The sequence below is a fragment of the Cyanistes caeruleus genome, chromosome 3, assembly GCF_971803275.1.
Source record: "Cyanistes caeruleus chromosome 3, bCyaCae1.hap1.1, whole genome shotgun sequence".
Taxonomy (NCBI): domain Eukaryota; kingdom Metazoa; phylum Chordata; class Aves; order Passeriformes; family Paridae; genus Cyanistes; species Cyanistes caeruleus.
Genome location: NC_141703.1, coordinates 29,689,554 through 29,710,880, shown reverse-complemented (window position 1 = coordinate 29,710,880; position 21,327 = coordinate 29,689,554). Strand labels below are relative to the sequence as shown.

Sequence of the window (21,327 nt, the reverse complement as noted above, 5' to 3'; positions counted from 1 at the left end):
ACTTCAGAATTTCTTAGGCTACTCCAATACTTAAAACATATTGCAAGGACTGTGAAAGGGTTTTATTAAATCTTTTCATAGAACTATCTGATGAGAGGTTTAAATTTAGTGTAGAAAAATAAAAATCCTGTGAAAAACCAGTATTAGCTTTAACTGGAAAGACAGTAATCACTGTCTGAACATCTGGCTCTTCATCATCTGTATTCTCACAGGGATATTGCTGTGACTAGTTCTCTGAAAGCTACAGCTCAGTGATGAGCAGCAGTCTGTCAGATGGGCTCTCTGGTGTCAGGAAAGGAATGGAGAATGGCCCTAAAAGGGTCCTGTCTCAGTCTGGGGTTAGGTACATAGCATAAGTGGTCACACCAAAGCAAGCATGCCAGTGCCTTGGAAAGAGCACATAATCCTAGTCCTCCAACCACTAACAAAATACAGCACAGAGGAGGGTGTCACAGATGACTGGTGGTGTGGGATGGCTTTTCCAGAAGGCTCTTCAGCTTGGAAATGCAAAGAGGATCCTCTGAAATCATGAATGGTGATGGTGAAAGTGAGCAAGAAAAGAGGTGTTCATGCTTTCTCACATAATCAGAGTGAAAGCTGCCCAGCTATTACTGAGTGGCAGATTAAGAAAAAGCAGCAGTGTTCCTTTTTAATCATAGTGTGTGTCCAGTGTTGAATGATTAATGTGCAAGTCATTTCCAAGGGATGTGAAGGCAAGAAAGATAAGAAGTTTAGAGACTAGAGAGAGCTATGAAGGGAAAGTTAATTAGTAACTACTGAATATGGACATGACTCTTTGCAGATGGGATGCCTGAAATGTTATTACTGGAAAATAGGAGAGAATAACAAACACAGACAAAACCCTCATTAGCCTTGTTCAACTGCTGTTTTCACAAGTACCTGAAGCTGGCCATAATGTGAGACAAAAGATTGTCTCAAAGGCTGTATGGCCTCTAAATTTGGCCTTATATGTTTGTTCTTCTGCCACATTGCCTCTAAGTGGCAAATTGCCTCACAAGTGGCAAATTTTAAATGCTTTTATTTTGTGAAGCCATAAGTTACTATGGATAAGAGCAGAGGAAATGTAGGGAATGTACCTTTTTTCCAGTGGCTGCTGGCAAAAAATAAGAATTATTTTTAATATAAACCAATACAGAATCAGCATGAGATCAGATAATTTGGACATATGAACAAAAAGAAAAGAATGAAGGCAATACAGTGGAGGTGGACATGAAAGGGTTTCAAATGGACATTAATTATTAATGACATAAGACTGTGCCTAAACCAAGCTCTAACTCAGTTATTTAGTGGAAAAATAAGCGAATTGGATTTAGACAACACAGTGTGTTGCTTCCTGGTCATCAAAACATAAAAAAATTCTTATGTTCTGACACCTTCTGAGGCTCCTTAGGGAGGCTGCTTACTTAGTTTCCTGTTTGGACTTCCTGAAGGATAAACACAGTAAATGATGAAACATAATAAAGGGATTATCTCCACAAACTGTTTTCTCTTCTTTTTTGGCTCCTCCCCAAACACAGCAATAATTTTTAGGAGCCACGGAATTGGGACATCATGCTGCCTATGTGCTTCAATATCTGGATTGCACAAATTTGTGCACAGGATGTTTTAATGAAAGGACTTTTGTCACGAATTCAGTCATTAATTTATTTCAAAGGACCTGCCACAGATCAGTATTATTTGCTAGAAGGTACACCTTTCATTCAAGAAAGAAACAATGAAGCAAAGACGTGGATCCTGCTCTGCTTGTGACAAAACAATCTTTGGATTAGGTAATGTTAGTCAGGCATTTGACATTTCTGTGAGTGTTTTTAAGCTGACAGGATGTCCTCTGGATCTTGGCTGAGAGCTAAACCAGAGCTGGGAGAAGACAATAGTTCTCTTCCATACCACAAATTTAGGATTAGATCTGCAAGGTGTAAATATACAGTTCAATTTATATTCTTCAGTGATTTCTGATCACTGAAGGCACTGTAACAGGAATATACAGCTAATTGGATTAAATGGATTTTGTTACCTGTGAATGGCAAAAGGCAGATTAACAATAGTTCACCCTACTATGGTATGGAAAACTGAGAAATACAAGAATAGTGAGAATTATACCAGATATACCCATGATATCTTCTGGAGTAAAACTGTCTCCTCCAAGTAATGACAGCTACTGACCAGGTCCTTTGCTTAGATCATTGCTCCAAACAGATGAAAGCTGTTAATGGAGTTTTTGTACATCTGGCCAGTGAAAACCAAATGACATGACAACTCATCTTTCTAAAATTAGAAACAGCCCCTAAGCGAGTAAAGGCTGCAGGAGACTTATGGTTTTTCGGAAATGCCAGATAGGCCCATGGGTGTTGCACAAACCATGTCATTGGAAAAATCTAACATTAACAGCATCATTTTAAATCCCAAGTTGTACACCAGATAGTCCAGATCTGAAGATGTGCATAGCTCACACATAGGTCATCTCCTGTTGGCTCAGATTTATTCTCTGTTTTCCTTTTATTATATACTCCTTACTATATTTAAATTGTCAATATAGCATAACCTTGCAGCTATGTTATTAAAATGAACAGAACAATCCCTTGATATTGCTAACCTGAGTTCAATCTCACAAGCAATTAAAACTTTTTATCCTGGTGCTTAGTCCAGTCCATCAGGTTATTCAGTCTAAGGGTGAAAGTGTGAACTACTTCATACAGTGTAATAGTCACAGTTTGGTGAACTAGTTGAACTCTTAATTAACATTTTCAGCCTGTAGACTCAAAGGAGGCTTATGCTGTGTCACCCCCTTTAATTCTGAATTGCTACATTTTTATAGTGTGAATTTGAATAAGGGATGAGTACCACTTTATCCCTCTAAGTGAGGTTTACTTTGCATATAAAACAAGGGATGAGGAGTCCTTGCCATGTACTGAGATGCCTCCCCAAAGAGGCTGATAGCATGGCTGAGGCCTGTGGCTGGAGCTAGTCCTAGAGTATCGAGACCTCAGCACTAGAGGCAAGTAAAGCTACAGGTGTCTTCATAAAACCAATGCAAAATGATAATGGGAAGCAGGGGAGGACAAACATGGTTAGAAGGCAGGTTAAAAATAATTTTCAGAAATTGTGGTTTTCCCCCAAAAAGTCAGCCCACATTGCTCAGAAAACTTCAAATGCTTAGGTCTATAACATGCTCTCGGTTGCTATGTTACACAAAGTAATTTCTGTTTCCACAAAACTTTTTTTTTTCCCTGTGGCTTATGTGGTCTTATTTCTGTAATATGACTACCTTACAGAATGATGCATTACAAAAGCTATTTGCAGGAGGAAAAGCATCCCATTCCCTTGGGAACAGACAGCACAGAATGATGATAGTGTCTGAGCCACCTCATGGGGTTGCCATTTCCATTTCTTTTCAGTTTGAAGGGACATAAGACCTCTTTATCTCTTGAAACTCAAAATATTCTGTAAAATCTCTCACTTTTATTGCTTTATTGACCTACATGGTTAACCAAAATTCAGCATCCTGTGGGTTGTCTCTATCTCAAGAAGAGGTTGATGATGGACTCAGATTAGATGTGCTTCTTGTTTTGCAATTAAAGCCTTATTTCCTCACCACAGAGCACTTTGCGTAGGAAACTGTTTTTACTCACAGCTCCAAATCCTCTTTATGTGAGTTTTATTTGGTAGTTTATGAGATTTATTCTTGAACTATAGATTAATTGTGGCTGTGCATTCCAGTTTTAGTTTAATTATATGCTGCGTATCTGCTGTACAACTTCTTAACAAGCTTCAGTTTGATTGTTGTTTGAACAATTTTGTAGAAAAGCAGAGCTATAGACTGGTCACTACTGGTCATTATTTTGACCCAGCTAGCTCACAGAAAATTGTTTCAAAACAGGAAAGCATCTTTTGCAAGGCTGTGGAGTGAGACATCTATAAAATGCTGTGTTGTGGAACAGGAACAAAAGCACATGTGGTCATCCAGCAGTATTTTGTTTAGCAAAAAGCAGAAAAGTAGAATGCCTGCAGCATTGAAAATGTTTCTGGAGTCACCAGCAACTGGCAACAAAACAAAGAAAAGGCAGAACAAACAATCTTGCTTTACCCACTAGGATTTGGCATCCCAAGAGCTATAGATGTTTCCTGCAAGTGACGGAGTTGCAGGAACTGATGGCTTCAGGCAGCAGTGTTGACCTGACTTACTATTTTCTGTTTTTATTGAGCTTACACTGGCAGGGAGATAGAGAAGGGATACTTACTACATCTATTTGTCTAATAAAATCTGTACAGTATCCTGTACTGATGACTGACCCTTCCACACAGGCATTGTCCACACTGCCTTGTTACCTGCAGAGTTTTTGATTACTTCTGGATAGTTTGATCTCCACTTACTCTATGCCATGTTGATTATGTGACAGTTTCTACACACTGTGTGGCATATAACCATAGAATTGAAAGCTCAGTTGAAATTGCAAAGCTCTGCTAAGGGTCCCAGCTTTCTGCTCCAACTCTCTCTTCTGATGAAGGACACAGAACTGTGGGACAGCAGAAAGTAGTCTTCCTGTAGGTGAGTAAAACACAATAGCTACGAAAAGAGACAAGGCTGCATTCCAGAATGCTCTTTTCAGTAGGGCTTCCAGGTGGAAAACTGGCAGGCATTATGGACATTCTGACCTCAGGGATGTTCAGCAGGAATGGATTTGAGAGAATGGGGTTTGACAGAACATGGGATGATCTTGCAGGTATATCCTGATGGAATGGAGGCAGAATGGCTGAGAGCTCTTATGGACCCCTATGCACCAAGCTCTCCTCACCACATGGACTGGGAATATGTTTTCCTATGTGGTTCACACACTGCAGAACCAGGATTGTGAAAGAGGATGGAAGAGCTCCAAAGATGAATAATCAGAGAACTTCAAGCACATGCTATCCGAGAGGAAATACCCAATCTGCATCCTGCACAAAGTCTGGGGAAGAGAGAGACTAAAACCATGAGTTTTTAGCTAGAAGAATAGAAAAGTGTGTTCAAAGGTTGGCTATAAAAGGGGGAAAAAGCTGGACATAGCATTTAAGCGGTTGTCCTTCACTCTCTTCTTCAGTGGGGGCCTCTGTGAGCAAAACCCACATGTACAGGCTGTACGGAATCCATGGCATCCCAGAGCAGCAAGGGCTTCTTTTTGCTGAATGATATTTTCAGAAGGAAAACTGAATGTTTGAATAAAATCAGAAGGGATCAGATGAAGCACTAAGTGCACTTAAGATATGAAAAGAAATTATATGGAATGTTGCAAAATGAAAAGTGAAGTGTCCCATGGAATTCTCTGCTAATTCTCAGTGGTGTCTCAGTGGAATTTTGTGAGTTCTTCAGTTCACGTGAATTCACAGAACAGAGGGTGAAGATACAAGCCCTGCAAATCTTGAAATGGCTGGATGCTTTCTACTTCCACTCCTTGAGATTACTCTTTGAGTTGACTGAGTAGCAGAATGCTGCCTGCTTGCCCATGCTCTTTCCCTCTCTCCCTGTGTAATCAAAGGGAGTCTAATCATCAATTTGAGTTATTTGTAACATTTAGCAAGAAAACTCCTAAATGAGATGAAAGATGGTGTCACAGGAAATGGAATAAATGGGTGCTGTGGTTTGACCCCAGTCAGCAACTGAGTGCCAAGCAGCCAATCACCCACTCCTCCACTCCACCCCCAGTGGGATGTGGAGCAGAATCGGAAAAAATAAAATCTTGTGGGTTGAGATAACAACAGTCTAATAATTAAAAAAAATAATAATGATGGTGATGATGATGAAGATATCAGTGCTGAAAAGGAGACATATACTACTACTACTACTACTGCAATAATACTAATAAAAATCTAATACTTTTAATGATGATAATGAAAGTTATAGTACTGAAAAGGAGAGACGAATAAACCCCAAGATACACAAGTGATGCACAATACAATTGCTCATCACTTGCTGACCGATGTCCAGCCCATCTCTAAGCAGCTGTCAGCCCCTCCCAGCGAACTCCCCCCCGTTTATGTACTGGAAATAATGTTCTGTGGAAGGGAAATCCCTTTGGCCAGTTTGGGGCAGCTGTCCTGGCCATGGGCCCCCCCAGCTTTTGGTGCAGCTGCTCGCTGGCAGAGCAGGAGACACTGAAAAGTCCTCGACTTGGGGAAAGCTCAGCAACATCTGAGATATCAGGGAGTTATCAACGCTGTTCTCACACTCAATCAAACCACAGCACTGTACCAGCTAGTAAGAAGAAGATTAACTCTATCCCAGCCAAAACCAGGACAATGGAGCAGACATTTTAAAAAATGTGCTTAAAATTTACCTAAGGGTTCATGGGTTGAGATAAGGATGGGGAGAGATTGCTTATCAAATACCATCACAGGCAAAATAGGCTCAACTTAGAGGTATGAAGTGAATTTATTACTAACAAAATCAGAACAGAATAATGAGAAGTGAAATAAACCCTTAAAATCACCTTTCCCCCCTGCTCCCTCCTTCCAGCTCTACCTCCTACCCCAGCAGCATAAGGAGACAGGGAATGGGTGTTATGGTCAGTTCATCACCCAGTTCAGCACTTCTCCTGCTGCTCAGGGAGAGGAGTCATTCTCCTGCTGCATGTGGGGTCCCTCCTACAGGAGACAGTTCTCCATGAACTTCTCAGATGTGGCTCCATCTCATGAGCAACAGCTCTCTGCAAACTGCTGCAATATGAGTCCATCCCATGGGCAACAGTCCTCCCAAAACTGCTGTGGCATGGTCACTCTTCCATGCATTTCTCCAAGGAAAGGCTGCTCCAGTCCGGGAGCAGGGCCTCCTCTCTCCACTGGGACTCCCACTGGATCACAGCCTCCTCCAGGCATCCACACACTTCGGTGTGGGCACTTCCCCCACGGGCTGTGAGTGGATCTCTGCCTCCTCCATGGACCCATGGTCTGTAGGGGCACAGCTGCGTCACCATGGTCTCACCATGGCCTGCAGAGGAAATCCCAGCTCTGGCACCTGGAGCATCTCTTGCCCCTCCCTCTGCACTGACTCTGGTGTCTGCAGGGTTGTTCTCCTCACGTGTTCTCACTCCACTCTTCTCTAGTCCCTATTAAAACTGGATCACAATGTTTGTTTTGATTTTTTCTTAAATATGTTATCACAGAGGGACTACCACCATTTCTAACTGGCCCAGCCTTGGCCAGCAGCATGTCCAACTTGCCAGTGACTGGCTCTGCTGTAGGGAAGCTCACAGCAGCTTCTCACAGAAGCCACCTCTGTGCCCCCCCAGCTACCAAAACCCAGGCCATATAGACCAAATGCATTCCACCCCTAGCCAGTCTAGGTATGGTCAGTTCTGTCAGGATTGGGCTATCATGGAACAGCAGAGATTTTTGCTCAGCTTTGTAAGGTGTGTACAGATATAACTGCTAGAAGGTGCAAATTTTCTCCCCAGTTTGAGGTGGAATTTCTCAGGAAACTCCTGTTTCCCTTACAAGGCTGAAGCAAGTTATAGGGAAGAGTAAGCTGATGCACACTGTGAAGAAGCATCAGGCTGGGAGTGTAACTTGGGAACACCTCCAGGGCCCCTGCATTAGGGCAGAGATGCACAGTGTGAGAAGACAAGGAGCACTGCGTCACTTTCCCAATTCCGAAGCTCTAAGAGAACTAAAAAATTACCTGCAAAGGATGTAAATATTGTCAGAATTAGGGAAATATTTAGGTACACTGGCAATTTTTTAGGCAGCTAGAGAATTGATGTCAAGTTGAATGCCATTGTTCTAATCTAAAAATATGCAAACTTGACAACAGAGGAAGATGGTTTGGCAGCATCTTTTCCTCTTCCCAGCCACACACAGAAGAAGAAGATAAAACAGGAACCTTCAGCACATCCCTTCATTGTTATATATTTTTCCAATTGCCTGGAAATGAGGGAGAGAAATGTGAAGAGATAAAGCCAGCACTATCCAGAAATAAAAGGTTGTCAAAAACAACCTTAGCTGCTCATAATTTGCTTCACTCATAGAGTGAAAATGACAGTTTCCAACTTCTAACGGACTTAGAAATATTTCTAATTTATGCATGGGTTTATAAACTGTGAGGCATGAAAGAGAGAGGAAAAGGATGTATAAGGGTTGGGATGATGACAATCACTTCAGACACAAGTTCCAAAGTTTAGCCTAAACTAGTTGAATACTGGCAATGTCACTGCATGATTTAAGTAATGCCTATTATGGCCTGGACAGAATCCCCCTCTGCTGAACAGCTGCGTTTTATATTGTACAAAAATGATCTCATTTGATTGCCAAAAACTATTATATAATGTGATTTTATGTAATTATGAAAAGAAATTCCACATTAAAATGACTGTTTTTGTTTTAATCATGCAGCTTTGACCTTATGCTCACTGGAAGACAAAGGAAGAACTTTTTAATCCTTTTGAGCAAACCTTTGCTGTCCTCCTGAGTTTAGACTAAATGATGACATACTTCACTGCATTTTCTTGTAAAATTAAGGTAAGAAACCATTTGTATTTGAAGATGGCTCAGCTGTTTATTCAATATTGACCTACCCAAAATGAACACTGAATCTGATCTGTAAGACTTCACAAAGCATTTCACCTAGTGAAAACAGTCTATTATTTTTAGTAAAAGCATTGTGAAGTGGGCACTTATACAAAAATACTAGCTTGCTTAGCACCCTGTATGAGAAAAATACCCCAACAAGCTTTCTTCAACAGAAAGTACAACCAAGCATCAAAGAATCACAGCTCTGTTGTTAAAATGGGTAAACTGCTGATTATATTTAAGACAGTGATTTATAAAGGCATGTATCCTGTTTACCAAATCAAGATAATTTTCATCACTAATTGGGTCAGCTAACCATAAAGGCACATGCCTCACTTCCTCTTCAAGCATGTCCTTTGATGGCTTCTTAGAAAGTTGCAGATTTATGGCAATACTTTGAAACACTTCAGAAACATCATCAATGTTCCTTTTGCAGTTATCACTTTCCTTCTTCTCTGCTTTTTTCCACTTTACCCTTTTATTTTTATAATCATAAAATAAAATTCCATTTTTTCATCTTTCATATGTTCAGCTATTTTTTATGAAATTTTGAATGTTTTGGGTTTTTTTTTTTCTTATGATGATACCTTTTTCTGTAACTTCCTTAAACAATTTTTTGTTTCTGTCAGTTCTTTATTTCTCTATGTTTTATATTGCTTCTTTGATAAAACTATGCACACACGGCCATTTTTCCACTCATATCCTCAATTATTTACAAGTTCAAAACACTTCTTTTCCTCTCTTCTTTTTTTGCCTCAGGTTTGCCTTACCATTCTGATTTGTTTCATCTTGCTTTCATCATTATGAGAAATTATGAACTTTGAAACAAAAAGCCATAAAATAGTCAGTGCTGTTAGCTCAGTTATGAAATGTAATTGAGAAATATGGTGAGATGATGTCAGATGTTAAATGTCAAATTGCTGCTTTTATACAAAATGGAAAATTGGCCAATATGGTGTTCAAGAGAGTCTTGAGGTTTTAGCAACCTACAGTTCTCAAGATTTCAGCCTTACTGAACATGCTCTATTGCCTTATGTCTCTCAGTGCTGAGAGACAGAACAAGTCTGTGGAGCAATAGAACTCTTCAGTCTAAGAAGAAAATTGAACATCTCCTTGTATTTACTACATGACAATCCAGCTGACAACTACTACTAAGAGAAGTGAACACGGTCTCTTCTCAGATGTTTGTGCTAATCCCACAGCTGTAAAATGGGCAGGAGAAATTAATCTCCCTGAGTGCACAGGGACCTACACCTGGGCCAGAGGGAAAGGAGTGAAAGAAAGAAGCACATGGCGAATCTCAAAGAAGAGGTTGAGAGGTGTTCCTGCACAGTAGGAGAACTGGGGCAGACTGATTATGGAGCCTAAGACTGAGAACTAACTCCCATTAAAATTGGATTAGGAGCAAGTGGTTTATATTCTGGTGAGCAGTTGGAAGGAATAACAACAACAACAACAACAACAACAACAACAAAAAGTGGGTAGGAAAGAGAATCTGATAAAGGGAATACATTTTTTAAACAGGTGAAGATTGTCCAGCCAGGGAGACTGGTATTAGCCACTTTTGTAGGAAGAAGGAAACCACATGGGGAGATTTGACAGGAGACAGGTATATAGGGATTTGGAGACAAGAATGTGTCTTTTGCTCTTTATAGCTGCTGACAACACTGACAAAGAAAAGAAAGAAGACCACACCATAAAACTTACCTATCTCATATTGCTTAGCATCAAGAAACTTATTATCAACTAAACAATAAAAATTATGAAAGGCCAAGCAAAGATGAGATACATTAAATTCACAGACCACAAGTGGCTCCCATCTCTTCAGAATGAGGGATGCTTGAGCAATATGGCTTTAGGAATGAAAAGCAGCATCTGCCCATGGGTCCCAGCTGCTAGTCCACACATGCGTCACATTCATATTGCATATGTGGGCCCAGAGTTGAGCATAGCTGTGAACTAACTTGTATCTATTGTAGATAACCAGGAAATTGGCATCCTGTTTGACTTAGATTGACAAATACTGTCAAGTATCTGAAAATGCTGAGCTGAAAAAAATTGATAAAGTTAAAGCACTTAAACAAAATTCAAATTTGCAACATCTGCAAGTACTGATGATACTTTTATTGTTTATGACCATGGCAGTTCTTCCTTTATTGAGTGTTACAAGGAGAGGCAGGAAGCCTGGCAAACCACAGAGGACCAAGTACAGTGTGCTGCCACCTTTAGAGAAATGTTCCAGTTGCAGTCTGAACTGCCTTAGTGCAGCACTGATTGCTACTGTGTCCAATATTTGATGTGACAGACATGACTGCCTTTGTGTAACCCTCTGAAAGCTTCCCTAAATAGTAGCTCTTTCACAGCAGTCTATCAATGCCATCATACAACTCTGCCTTGCTCACAGTGTTTCTTTTCCCTTCTCTGCTGTGGCTTTCCTGATGATTAACCTCTGAGGTTAACAGCTGGGATGGATAACAAGGTCATGGGGAGGTCCAGGGAGGAACGTACCAGGCCCAGAATCTTCTAGAAGGCCAGGAGACCTCCTCTGACTGGGACACAGCCTGCTAATCATGCTCCTTCCCTTCCCCACCGGATGCATTTTAGGTTGGTAAACAACCTCACCTGGTTGGCACAAAAGTATGTCAGATTTATAATGTTTTCAGCAAACTGAACCATGTCCTTGAAAAGCTGCTCTTGAACAGAGCAAAAAAAGCTTTGAGTAGCTTCTGCGAAGTAAAAAAACAAGGGAAAACCCAAGTTTTGTAACTTGTTGAATCTGTGCACTTAACTTTCTGAAAATGGAGATAAAGTCTGTTCTACAATAAGAGCTATGTTTGAGACAGTATAACTAAAGTACAAATTTGGCTTCTTTCCTTTAGCTCTGTTCTTTCCCTTGCAGTCCTTTCTATCCTTTGTCTTGTTTGCTCCTCCACCCAAGTATGCCATCATCCTGCAACTGTTCCGTGCAATGCTTCTGAGCATCACAGCAACAACAATGCAGAGATGAAGGCTGGGGAAATAAAGAGAGCACTTACAGTTGAATCACGTGAAGAAAAATTACTGTTTCCAGTTTGCCTGCATGTAATGTGAAATTCCACCCTTGGTGTGTCCTTGAAGGAAAAAAACCCCAACAATATGCTGTGGTTTGGTTCCTCTTCCCCCACTTCAGGCTGAAGCTCAGGAAACTGAAATCAAGAGGATGTGAAGTTCACTCATCACCTGGTGGCATAAGGGAGGCCATAAGGGGGCTGGGAGCATTCAGAGCTCAGAACTGCTGCTCCTGTTTGCTCCAAAGATGGAAGATCCAAGATGCTTCCTTGCACAGTATCACTTTCCCAGTTCTGAAAAGAGTGGCCACTCTTTGACCTGGAGAGGCCACTCTGGATGTGTAGACAGAACTGCTCATTACAGTAAGTTGAACTTTTTAATGCATTTTAAAAAAGCATTGAAAAAGCACAGCTGCTTTGTCCATTTTAATTCACTTTCAAACTCCATCCTTAGCACTCATGAGAGGCTTATATTACCAGTTTAACAGCTTACACTACTATCAGCTCAAACTGCAAGTGTGACTCCAGTTAAATGCTAGACCCTGGTCCAGGTTTTTGTCTCCTCCTACATCATACTCTGGTCAAGCTAAAAGCCTCTCAGACAGTGATTTAGGATCAGTTTTAGGGAATGCCCCAAAGGAGAAATCTTTGACGTGGTCAGCATGCTCTCTTAGACTGATTGTATTGCTCAATCTCACAGGCATCGCCCTTTGCCATTTCAGTGTGCTTACTTTGAGTGGGACAAATGTCAAGGCTGCTGTGAGCAGTGGTGAATGAGATGTGTCTGAAATCATTGCAGAGTATTTCAAAAAGCAAAATCAGCAAAAGTTGATTTAATAAAATCAGCAAAAGTGGATTTCATAAAAACAGTAAAAGATAGCAATTATATGGTATGAAAGAAAGCAACTAGCTAACTGGAGGTTACGAGGTTACTGTCACAAGCTTTCTTTGCAAAAGGATAGACAAGAAGTCCCCCAAAACCCACATCAATGACAATCCCATTTTGATTGCTTAGAATCCTGTAAATAAGGTCAGGATTCCTCAAAAAATATTTGCTCCCACTTGGTCCTCCTGATTATCTAATAAGTTTTTGATACTTCATGTAGACAAACAATAACACCCTAGCCCCCAAGTCCAGAGAGTTCCATTGAAATGAACAAAAATGGAAAGAGTGACATGTTTCTCTCTCTCCAGCTACACTCGTAAAACAGTGGTTAACCTCTGAGTCAAAGCTGTGGCTGCTGTTCATGCTGCTCCACCCCCTCGCTCAGCAGCACGATGAACATTGGATGACGAATTTGAATAAGGGTTCCAGTTCAAATGTTTGTCACAAACATGTTCTCAAAACTCTAGATTGGTCTTTTGCAGGAAATCATGAAGAAACCTTTCTCTACGTGCAAGCAAGCCCTGCCATACGTTGTAATAATAGTTCACTTTTCTTAATCTTGCTTTTAGACGTCGCTTCAGAAATTTGACTCGCCCTTCTTTCTTCCTACTAATACAAACTCTCTTCTTGCCATTCACTCAGCATGATAATACTAAATTTTTGAGAAGGCTGTCTCTGATTGTCCATGAAGGTCCTGCTCAACTTTTTCTTGTCTTTATATAAGTCTGGCTGATCAGATAACCTCTGAAGGTCTAAGGCAAAGGTTGCCACAGTAATACTTCCTATGAAATTAAAATTATCAAACATAAGGAGGTTTATCTGAGAACAGGGGATTTGGAACACACTGCATTGTCTCCCTTGGGAGACCATACCAAGAGTCCTCATTTATTTTTATTACCAAGGTTGTCCTCCCATATAAATCTCTTGGTAATATCTTTCAATTTTACATGTATCCCATGCCCTTTAGGGCATAAGTGTAAATCACAGATGTTTGTGCCCTGTTTTGCATAATGGGACAAGATGTGAGTGGGATGCAATATTATAAAAAGGATGATTATAAGTAATACAACAATGATTAAGCTCAGTTAAAAAGGCAAGAGACACTAGAATCAGAAAGGTGTATAATTAAGGCACTCCAGCACCTGAATTTCTGTTGCTTTCTATAGTATTAATTTAAGCTCTACGCTTTGCAGCAGAAAGGTCTGGGCGCTTCAGAGGAAGCTGTTTCCTTGGTAGGATGCTGGGAGGCAGGAAGATTTCAACCTTCCTATACTATCACCCTCTATTTTTCCTTTCAAGAAAAAAAGGCTTCAGCTGCTGTGGAGAGAAGTCAAATTATTTAAATGATTTTCACCTGTTTTCACTATGTATTATTTGAATGCAGGATGCATATGGGAGGTATGTTCACTTTTGTTTCTAAAACTTGTACAATATTGGATCCTGGTACTATACTTGGGGCATGAAGTAACTTGATACACCAGGAAGAGGTGAGGAAAATAGTTGAATATAAAATATGTTCTTAAATTTAATCTTAACCCTCTAAGTTTATCAGCATTAAACATTACACTGATTAGTTGTTTTAGCTTTGTGTAGACCCAGCTCAGACTGGGTAATAGACTGTTAATTCCTGGTAAGACGCAGCCTAGACTCCTTAGTCTTTGAAAAGACATAGCCTTGCACAGTTCTGGCTTGCAGAGCAAGGCTGATTTCAGCCAGGCCCACCTGTTGGTGAACTGAAGTACTTTTTGCCCAGAGAGATCCCTGTGTGGGGGATCCCTCACACTCCACACCTTGCACCTTTTGCCTTTGCGTGCTCCTCTCTCTCCTCCACTTCACTGCGCAGAAGTTCTGACCAAAATGGAAGTTCTGACCATTGAGGCACCTGAGTGCAGCCCCCACAAAGGCAATCCAGCAAACAGCAACAAAGAAACACACTTTCTTAGTGAGAGCTCCAAGACATGCCTGATAAACTCCGACCCTGACAAACTCAGTCAAACTTCCTTGATGGGGAGCAGTCAGCAGAACAAAGAATCCCTGATGGGTGCAGGACAAAGAAACTGACCTTCCATGAAAACAGGAGTCAGTAACAACTGTTGTAGGGACTGATGTCCTACACACACATACTTATGCCATAAAGGTATAAAAAGTAACTTGCTGACTACCCAAAATGAACTTCTCTGCAAGACTTATTCTGCAGGTGATTTCCCAGACAGACTGGGCCCTTGCTGGGGATGCATACGGATGATCTTTGAAGTAAAACTTCTTCTCCATTGTCAATTAGACCCACTCTTTGGAGTGATTTGGTGACTGTAGTACTGGTAGCACCTTGCTTAATATATTTATAGGCATGCACACAGGTGAAAGTTTGTGAGTATGTCCTTGTTTCACTCATTGGAATTCTGCAATAACTTGTAATATATCTATATTTGCTTTACTCTTGTTATAGATACATATTTTAATATTGGCTTTTTGCAAATATTAAAATGAATGTTATATGTATAAGGTTAGAAAACTTTGTTGTATTAATACAGTTCCGTCTATTTCTGTTATTGATGGAACTTAGAAATAGTGGTATAATACATATATGTTGAACTATGGCATAGTATTAAAGCAAAAACTACTTTTTTTTGTATAACCCAAAGACTGAAAAAGTTGGCTAGAGACACCCCTGCATTCTTAGATTATCTTGTCCAGGTGAAAACAGCAGTCCTCCAAGTCCTCCAGGAAAAGAATTTATTGCACCTCTGTTACCGGAGAGTGGGAGACTGAATGGAGCCAAGAAGATTGATTTATTGGGAAGGGGGTGAGCTAAAAACTAAACAAAGAAACATCTAAAACTTAAGAGGAATGTTTGAATTATGTATAAGAATTTATGAATATGTAATAGGATCCTGTTTTTAAGGGACAATTCATTGTTAGTAAGTTGTGCTCTCTTGGCTGAATGCAGAGACACCCAGCTGTATCTGTATACTTTATTTTTATCTCCTACCTTTCTATTAAACTTTTAAATTCTATATAAAAACACGTGAACCTCGTTTTTCACACTCTTTTAATATATATACTTGTTTTCATAGTAATTTTGTAGTGATTTCTAGCATATATTTATATTTGTTTTTACTACTGTTAGTAAAAGTTTTGTTGTAATGTGTAGCAAAGAAATTCACAGAACCCCTGAGCTCTGTGTCCTTGTGTGCTGCCAAATCCTGAGAATGCCACAGTCACCATCTTTACACACCCATGAGTCAGGTAACCCCCAAGAAAGGAACTGCTGCAGTGCCCATCTCTGCAGGCACTCACACCGAATCTAGAGAAAATACATAGGACAGAAAGTGTACATGGAAAGCTAGAGAAGAAAAACATTTGAATTCAAAGAATTTCAAAATGAACTTCTGCTATTTTGGAATGTAGCAGCTTACTGTCACATCTGCAGCTGTATTTACTGTGAGTGGAGACCTAGGTTTGATTATCAAAATCCAGGCAAAATATTATCCATGCAAAAAAACTCAATAAGCAGAGCACCAGTATTTTACTGTAACTTTCATATCACAAGTCAGTTGCTAACACAATTGAGCAAGGATCATGGGAAAAAAACATGAAAAAGCATACACACAAGGTTCTTTCCTCTATTGCCATAGCGAGATAGTCCTTGAGTGATTGCCAACAGGGAAAAGGAAAAAATCGTAATGAAAGTGAACAGAAATGCTCCTATGGCTCTTGAAAATAACAGTATTGGAGTTTGTTTGACTGTTATTTTTTCTTTTTCTTTTTCTTGCCCCCCCTTATCTTCAAAAGCCAATTTACATCTGTGGTCCAGTTGTGTTTTATAGCAATGAAAACACACATAGTGAATGTCTCCAAGGGAGAAAACAATATTAGTGGGAGCTGGGATTGCTTAACACCACTGTCGGCATTTGCCAACTCATTTTTAAAGGTTGCACTCGAACTGCTTCTGTATTCCACATTACTGTTTGCTTTCCTTTGGCTGAGGAGAATTACCAGTTTTCAGGCAATGGGAAGTTTCCTAGGAGAACAAAAAAAGCTCTCACAAGTTCTTCTGGAAGCAACAAGAAATTACTATCTCAAAACATAAAGCAACACACAAACAAAATTGTTTTCCTTCTCTTCTGTAGCATGACCCAATAAAAGGAATTATCATAAAACAAATGATTAAAATAAATCCATAGAATTTACTAGAGATGCTGTAGGCTGTTCAGGAAGGTCTGAGGACTGGGTTCATCTTCCCCAGCATATGGATCCAGAGTACAGATCCAATGTACAGCCATACATTTCTATGGCTGAGATTATTTTGAAGCAGAGAGAGAGGCATTGTGGCAGTAACATTTTTTGCTGGCCACAGATGGATTGTCTGATGAGATGAACCCTAAGTGCTTAAGTCAGGCATTGTGAAAGTCTGAGAGACCTGAGAGCTGAAAGGTCTGAAGAACTTGCCCTGAAAGGAAGGTTGTAATTGGAATAATGGGAATTGGAAGAGGGAAGATCTTAAGACAATAGTGTGGCAGGGGGCACTCTTGACAGTGGAGACTGTTTTAGTTCCTGCTGAGGGCTGGAGGACAAGATTAGGCTTTAGGACAAGCTGTTGTGCTGAAAGGAGTTGGTCTCCTTTGGGTAAGATGAGAGAATTTCAAATTACTCTTATGATGCTTGAACTAACGTTAGTGTTTGAAGGACATGTAAGGAAAAGGAAAGAAGCCAAACCACCTGGGTAGTGTTATGTGTTGTGAATGCTGCTAATCACTAAAAGTCCACTGTGAAAATGGTTGTTTCTGATCAGTGTCTTAAAATGAATTGCAGGCATGCTACAGGTAAGGTGTTTTGGTTTATATGCAGGAATGGAAATAAAAATCTTCCTCATAGGCTTTAAATATTTCAATTTTTTAAGACTGATCAATCTTAATTAGACCTAATATAGTGGCACTGAGAAAAATCTAGGTCATGATATAGCCACAGCAGTTTTCTGTTTAAAGTGATTTGATTTTGCTCATCTCCTTCCACATGTACTGCTAATTAGATAACTGCAAACCAATTTCCATTTCTTATTTCTGATCAGACTCTTTCTATTGTCCTTCCTGTTTGTCCACGGCTCCTATTTTTGCAGCCTAGGTTTATGGTAGGTTTGGTACACACAGTGGTTGCAAAGACAAATTGCTATGCCAAGAAATGTATTTTAGACTTTACAACATATAGTCAAAGAATCATAGAATGGTTTGAGTTGGAAGGGACCTTAAAGATCATGTAATAAAGAATAGTGGATAGGTGTTCTTAATAGAGAAATAAAAAAAACTAGGAAGCATAACTTATTGAGTAAATGAGCATGTTGTAGTTCCAGCTATTTTCAGCACTCCAAATTACTTAGGCTTTTCCTAAGACTTCCTTGCAATTAGTTTAGCATCAGAGCCATATTTAGCTTGTGCACGAAGCTTCTGATGACTAATCATTTAAAAACTACTAACAATGGTCATGCTGTTTATTTGTTACAACACTTTAGCAGGAGCAAGGCATCTGCAAGAGCACAGTGGTAATGCCAGCACAAGACCCTGAAATACTATTCAGCAGACAAAAAATTGACTTTTTAAAAAATATGAACCAAAGTATTATGCCCAGTCTCTGGAAACCATTGAGGCAGCACTTAGCACAGTGATTCATGTTCAGCCTTAGAAAGACAGCAGATTACTCTCCAGAGGCAAAGTGTTCATGCTCCAGTCATGGGAAATCAATTGCTACAGATAATTAATTATTTTATCACAAGCATTACCTTCCAAACAACTGCTACTTCAATTTTCTTGCCTTTTAGCTGAAAAGAATGTGAAAGCTGAGACAAAAAGTATCCCTGAATTTGGTTTCCTTTGTCTCATACAGTTCTGAGCTTTTACAGTGGTAGAAGAAAGCATTAGTACAGTAATTTCTACATGCTTCTAAGGCAACTAATCCTTCCTTCTAATTTAGAGTGAAATCATCAACACACCCTAGTTTCTGCTGAGATAAGAGTTTTATTTTTCAAAGCTCAAGCCACTGCAAGTTACAGCTTTTAAAGATTCTTTCTGTTGCAGTTACCATATTTCAGGGTCTGCTGTAATTGTGGATATCCTTTTTGTGTTCTTCTAACAATTTAAAGATGAACAGTCTTATACGGCTTTCCTTGGGCCATTTTGTTACTCCAGTTTACTTGTTGCTTTTGTTAATTAATGACAGGACAAGGGAGAATGGATTCAAATTGAAAGAAAGTAGGTTTAGATTAGACATTAGGAAAATTTTTTTTCTGTTGCCCAGGGAAGCTGAGGGCATCCCATCCCTTGAAGTGTTCACTGCCAGGCTGGATGGAGCTATGGGGAACCTGGTCTAGTGGACAGTGTCCATGACAATGGCATTGACGTTGGAACTACATGATATTTAAGATCCCTCTCAATCCAAACCATCATTCTATGATTCTATGAATTTTAGTGGTATTCTAGCAAGACACTGGGTAATCTGATGAGAGACGTGCAGCCATTGTACAGTTTGTCCAGAATTTATTGTGTGCTGTACCTTCCTGGCTGGGTGAGAAGGCTAAATCTTGAAGTCCTTTTTTTTACAGTTCCAGGTTTCTTTTCTGCACATCAGCCCTAATTGTACAATATTTAAGAGTAATTTCTGAGCACACATTGTACAAACTAATGAGCAAATTGCAAAAGCAGAAGTTAGAGAGCTGCTCCATGACAACAGCAGATAAATTTGGTTGTAACATTTAACTCACTTTGTGTGTGTATATATATACGTATCACACTTATGTATGAGGGATAAACCATTGCATTCATCTTACAGACATCACTGCAAATTAATTACAGCCTTTTTAGTTGCACTTCTGCTGACTCCAAGAGCTCTAACCCACAAAACAGGATAAGATCTTGAGGTGGATGTATGTTGGGCAGAGATACGACGTTGTGAAACTTGACTTTCATTTCAATGACTCAACTACTGGCTAGTGAAGGCATTACTTGCTTTGGCTCTGAGGAGTTTTCTTAGCGCCAACAAACTGTCTCCACCTTAAGGAAGTTTTAAGGAGAATATTGAAGCCATTCCAAGATCTGTCTTGAGAACTGCTTTGCTTCAAACCAGAACCATTCAGGTAATGCCAGTAATACAAGGATGGCTGATTTACTGAAGCAGTAACGCGGTAAAGCTTTGGGCCTGTTTAGTCACAGTGGAAACTAACAAAGCTATAGTGCTTCTGTGTGCTGAAGGCAAAAAGGAAAAGTTCCCCACAGCTGTTCTCAGGAGGCGTGGAAAAGAGTCACAGGATAGAAGAGAAGAACTCTGTGAAGAAATCCACAGTGAGCTTGGGTGGCACAGGAGGAGGAAGGTGCTCCTAGCATGCATTCCTGGTTAAGTGTGGCAGTGACAGTCACATAACTGCCAAGACCTCCTCTGCAGCTGCTTAAGCAGCAGTTGCACCGGCAAACATGCGAAGAAGTGATTATGATGTAGAACTGGTGGAAGATTTTCTAGCTCTTTTAAAAAGAAAAATGAAATATTGGGTTTTTTTATTTTAAACCAGATTCTAATTGCAAAAGCTGTCTCTTGAGAGAGCTGGTATGTTCATGCTTTTCACATACTCAAAATGTCAGTCTGAGATCCATTGCTCTATCCAGTATAAATTTGCTTTAAGTGGAGATGTATGCACCTGATCAAGTATGAACTCTCTCTCTCTTTTGTGTGGAAATGCCAAACAGAGTGATTGAACAAATCTCAATACACAAGAATCTGTTTTAGGTTACTGCCATGTGTCCAAAAATAGGTCTGGTGTGCCTTTGCAGGAATAATACTAAAAGCACTGTTACGAGTGTCTCTCCTTATGCTTCTGTTGCTACCTTGTCCTCTCTAAGAGAGAGTTTTGTACAAGAGGGCGTTAATGGATGGCATTTAGTAGGATATGAAGCCAGTTTTGATTTGGACTTTGAACTTGGATAACAAGAAAATCAACCATCCCCAGATTTAAGATTTTCTGGAATGAGGATCTTGGTGGCCACGACTTCTGTTGTTGTACTAAAGTAGGAATGTTCAGAGTGTAGGAGACTCAGAACTGGTTTGTGTTTTCAATTATTTGTAGCTTTTGGTGATGCAGGAAGTTGTAGCAAGCTTTAACTAAGTATAAATAGTCTTTCTGACATAAATTTGGGTTTCTTGCTTGCTTTCCACATTAACCTATATTAAACTACAATTCGAAAGAGCCCCATGGAGAACTTTGGTGGAATTACCAAACAGTCTTTGAATTAACTCCTGTGACACAGCCACTGCTTACAACATCAGTGATTGATGTGTTGGGAGAGTAGCTAAACCTTTCATTGCCAACTGGAACATCTTACTGTGTTGTTCTGAAGTTTCACCCTGGCCAGTTTCTCCTGAATACTGAAGGACACAAAACTCTGTCTGGCTTCTTGGTGCTGACTGACTTCTGAGCAATGATGTCTTGATAGAAGCACAGGCATTGGTCCAGAGGTCTGAGACCTCAGATGCCTGCAGCTGGATGCAATGACATGTTTTTTTCCCAATTATATGTGAACGTGTACACATATTACAGTACACTCAGCTGATGAACAATTGGGTAAAACTGCTCAGGAAAACAGCTCTACAGTGGAAGAAGAGCAGAAATTTGGAAAATTACTGCTTTCTGACTGGAATCTTACTAGTACTTCATGATTGATTCATTCACATAATTTTTTTAAAAGTCTAGGAAAGATCCTCTGCTCTGTGAAAAATCCATACTTTGCTCCTGAATCACAGGTTGGCAGTACTGATTGTTGTGTGTGTTCTTTCAGAAGTGTACATTCAGTTCATAGT

The 21,327-nt window shown here is 39.9% G+C and overlaps 1 long non-coding RNA gene across 1 annotated transcript; it reads left to right on the top strand.

Moving 5' to 3' along the window:
• The first annotated feature begins 8,382 nt into the window (after positions 1 to 8,382).
• On the top strand, positions 8,383 to 15,514 carry LOC147654045 (uncharacterized). The gene is made up of 2 exons (XR_015284367.1): positions 8,383 to 8,508; positions 11,729 to 15,514. It is a non-coding gene; the product is annotated as an uncharacterized LOC147654045 (long non-coding RNA).
• Positions 15,515 to 21,327: the final 5,813 nt, after the last annotated feature.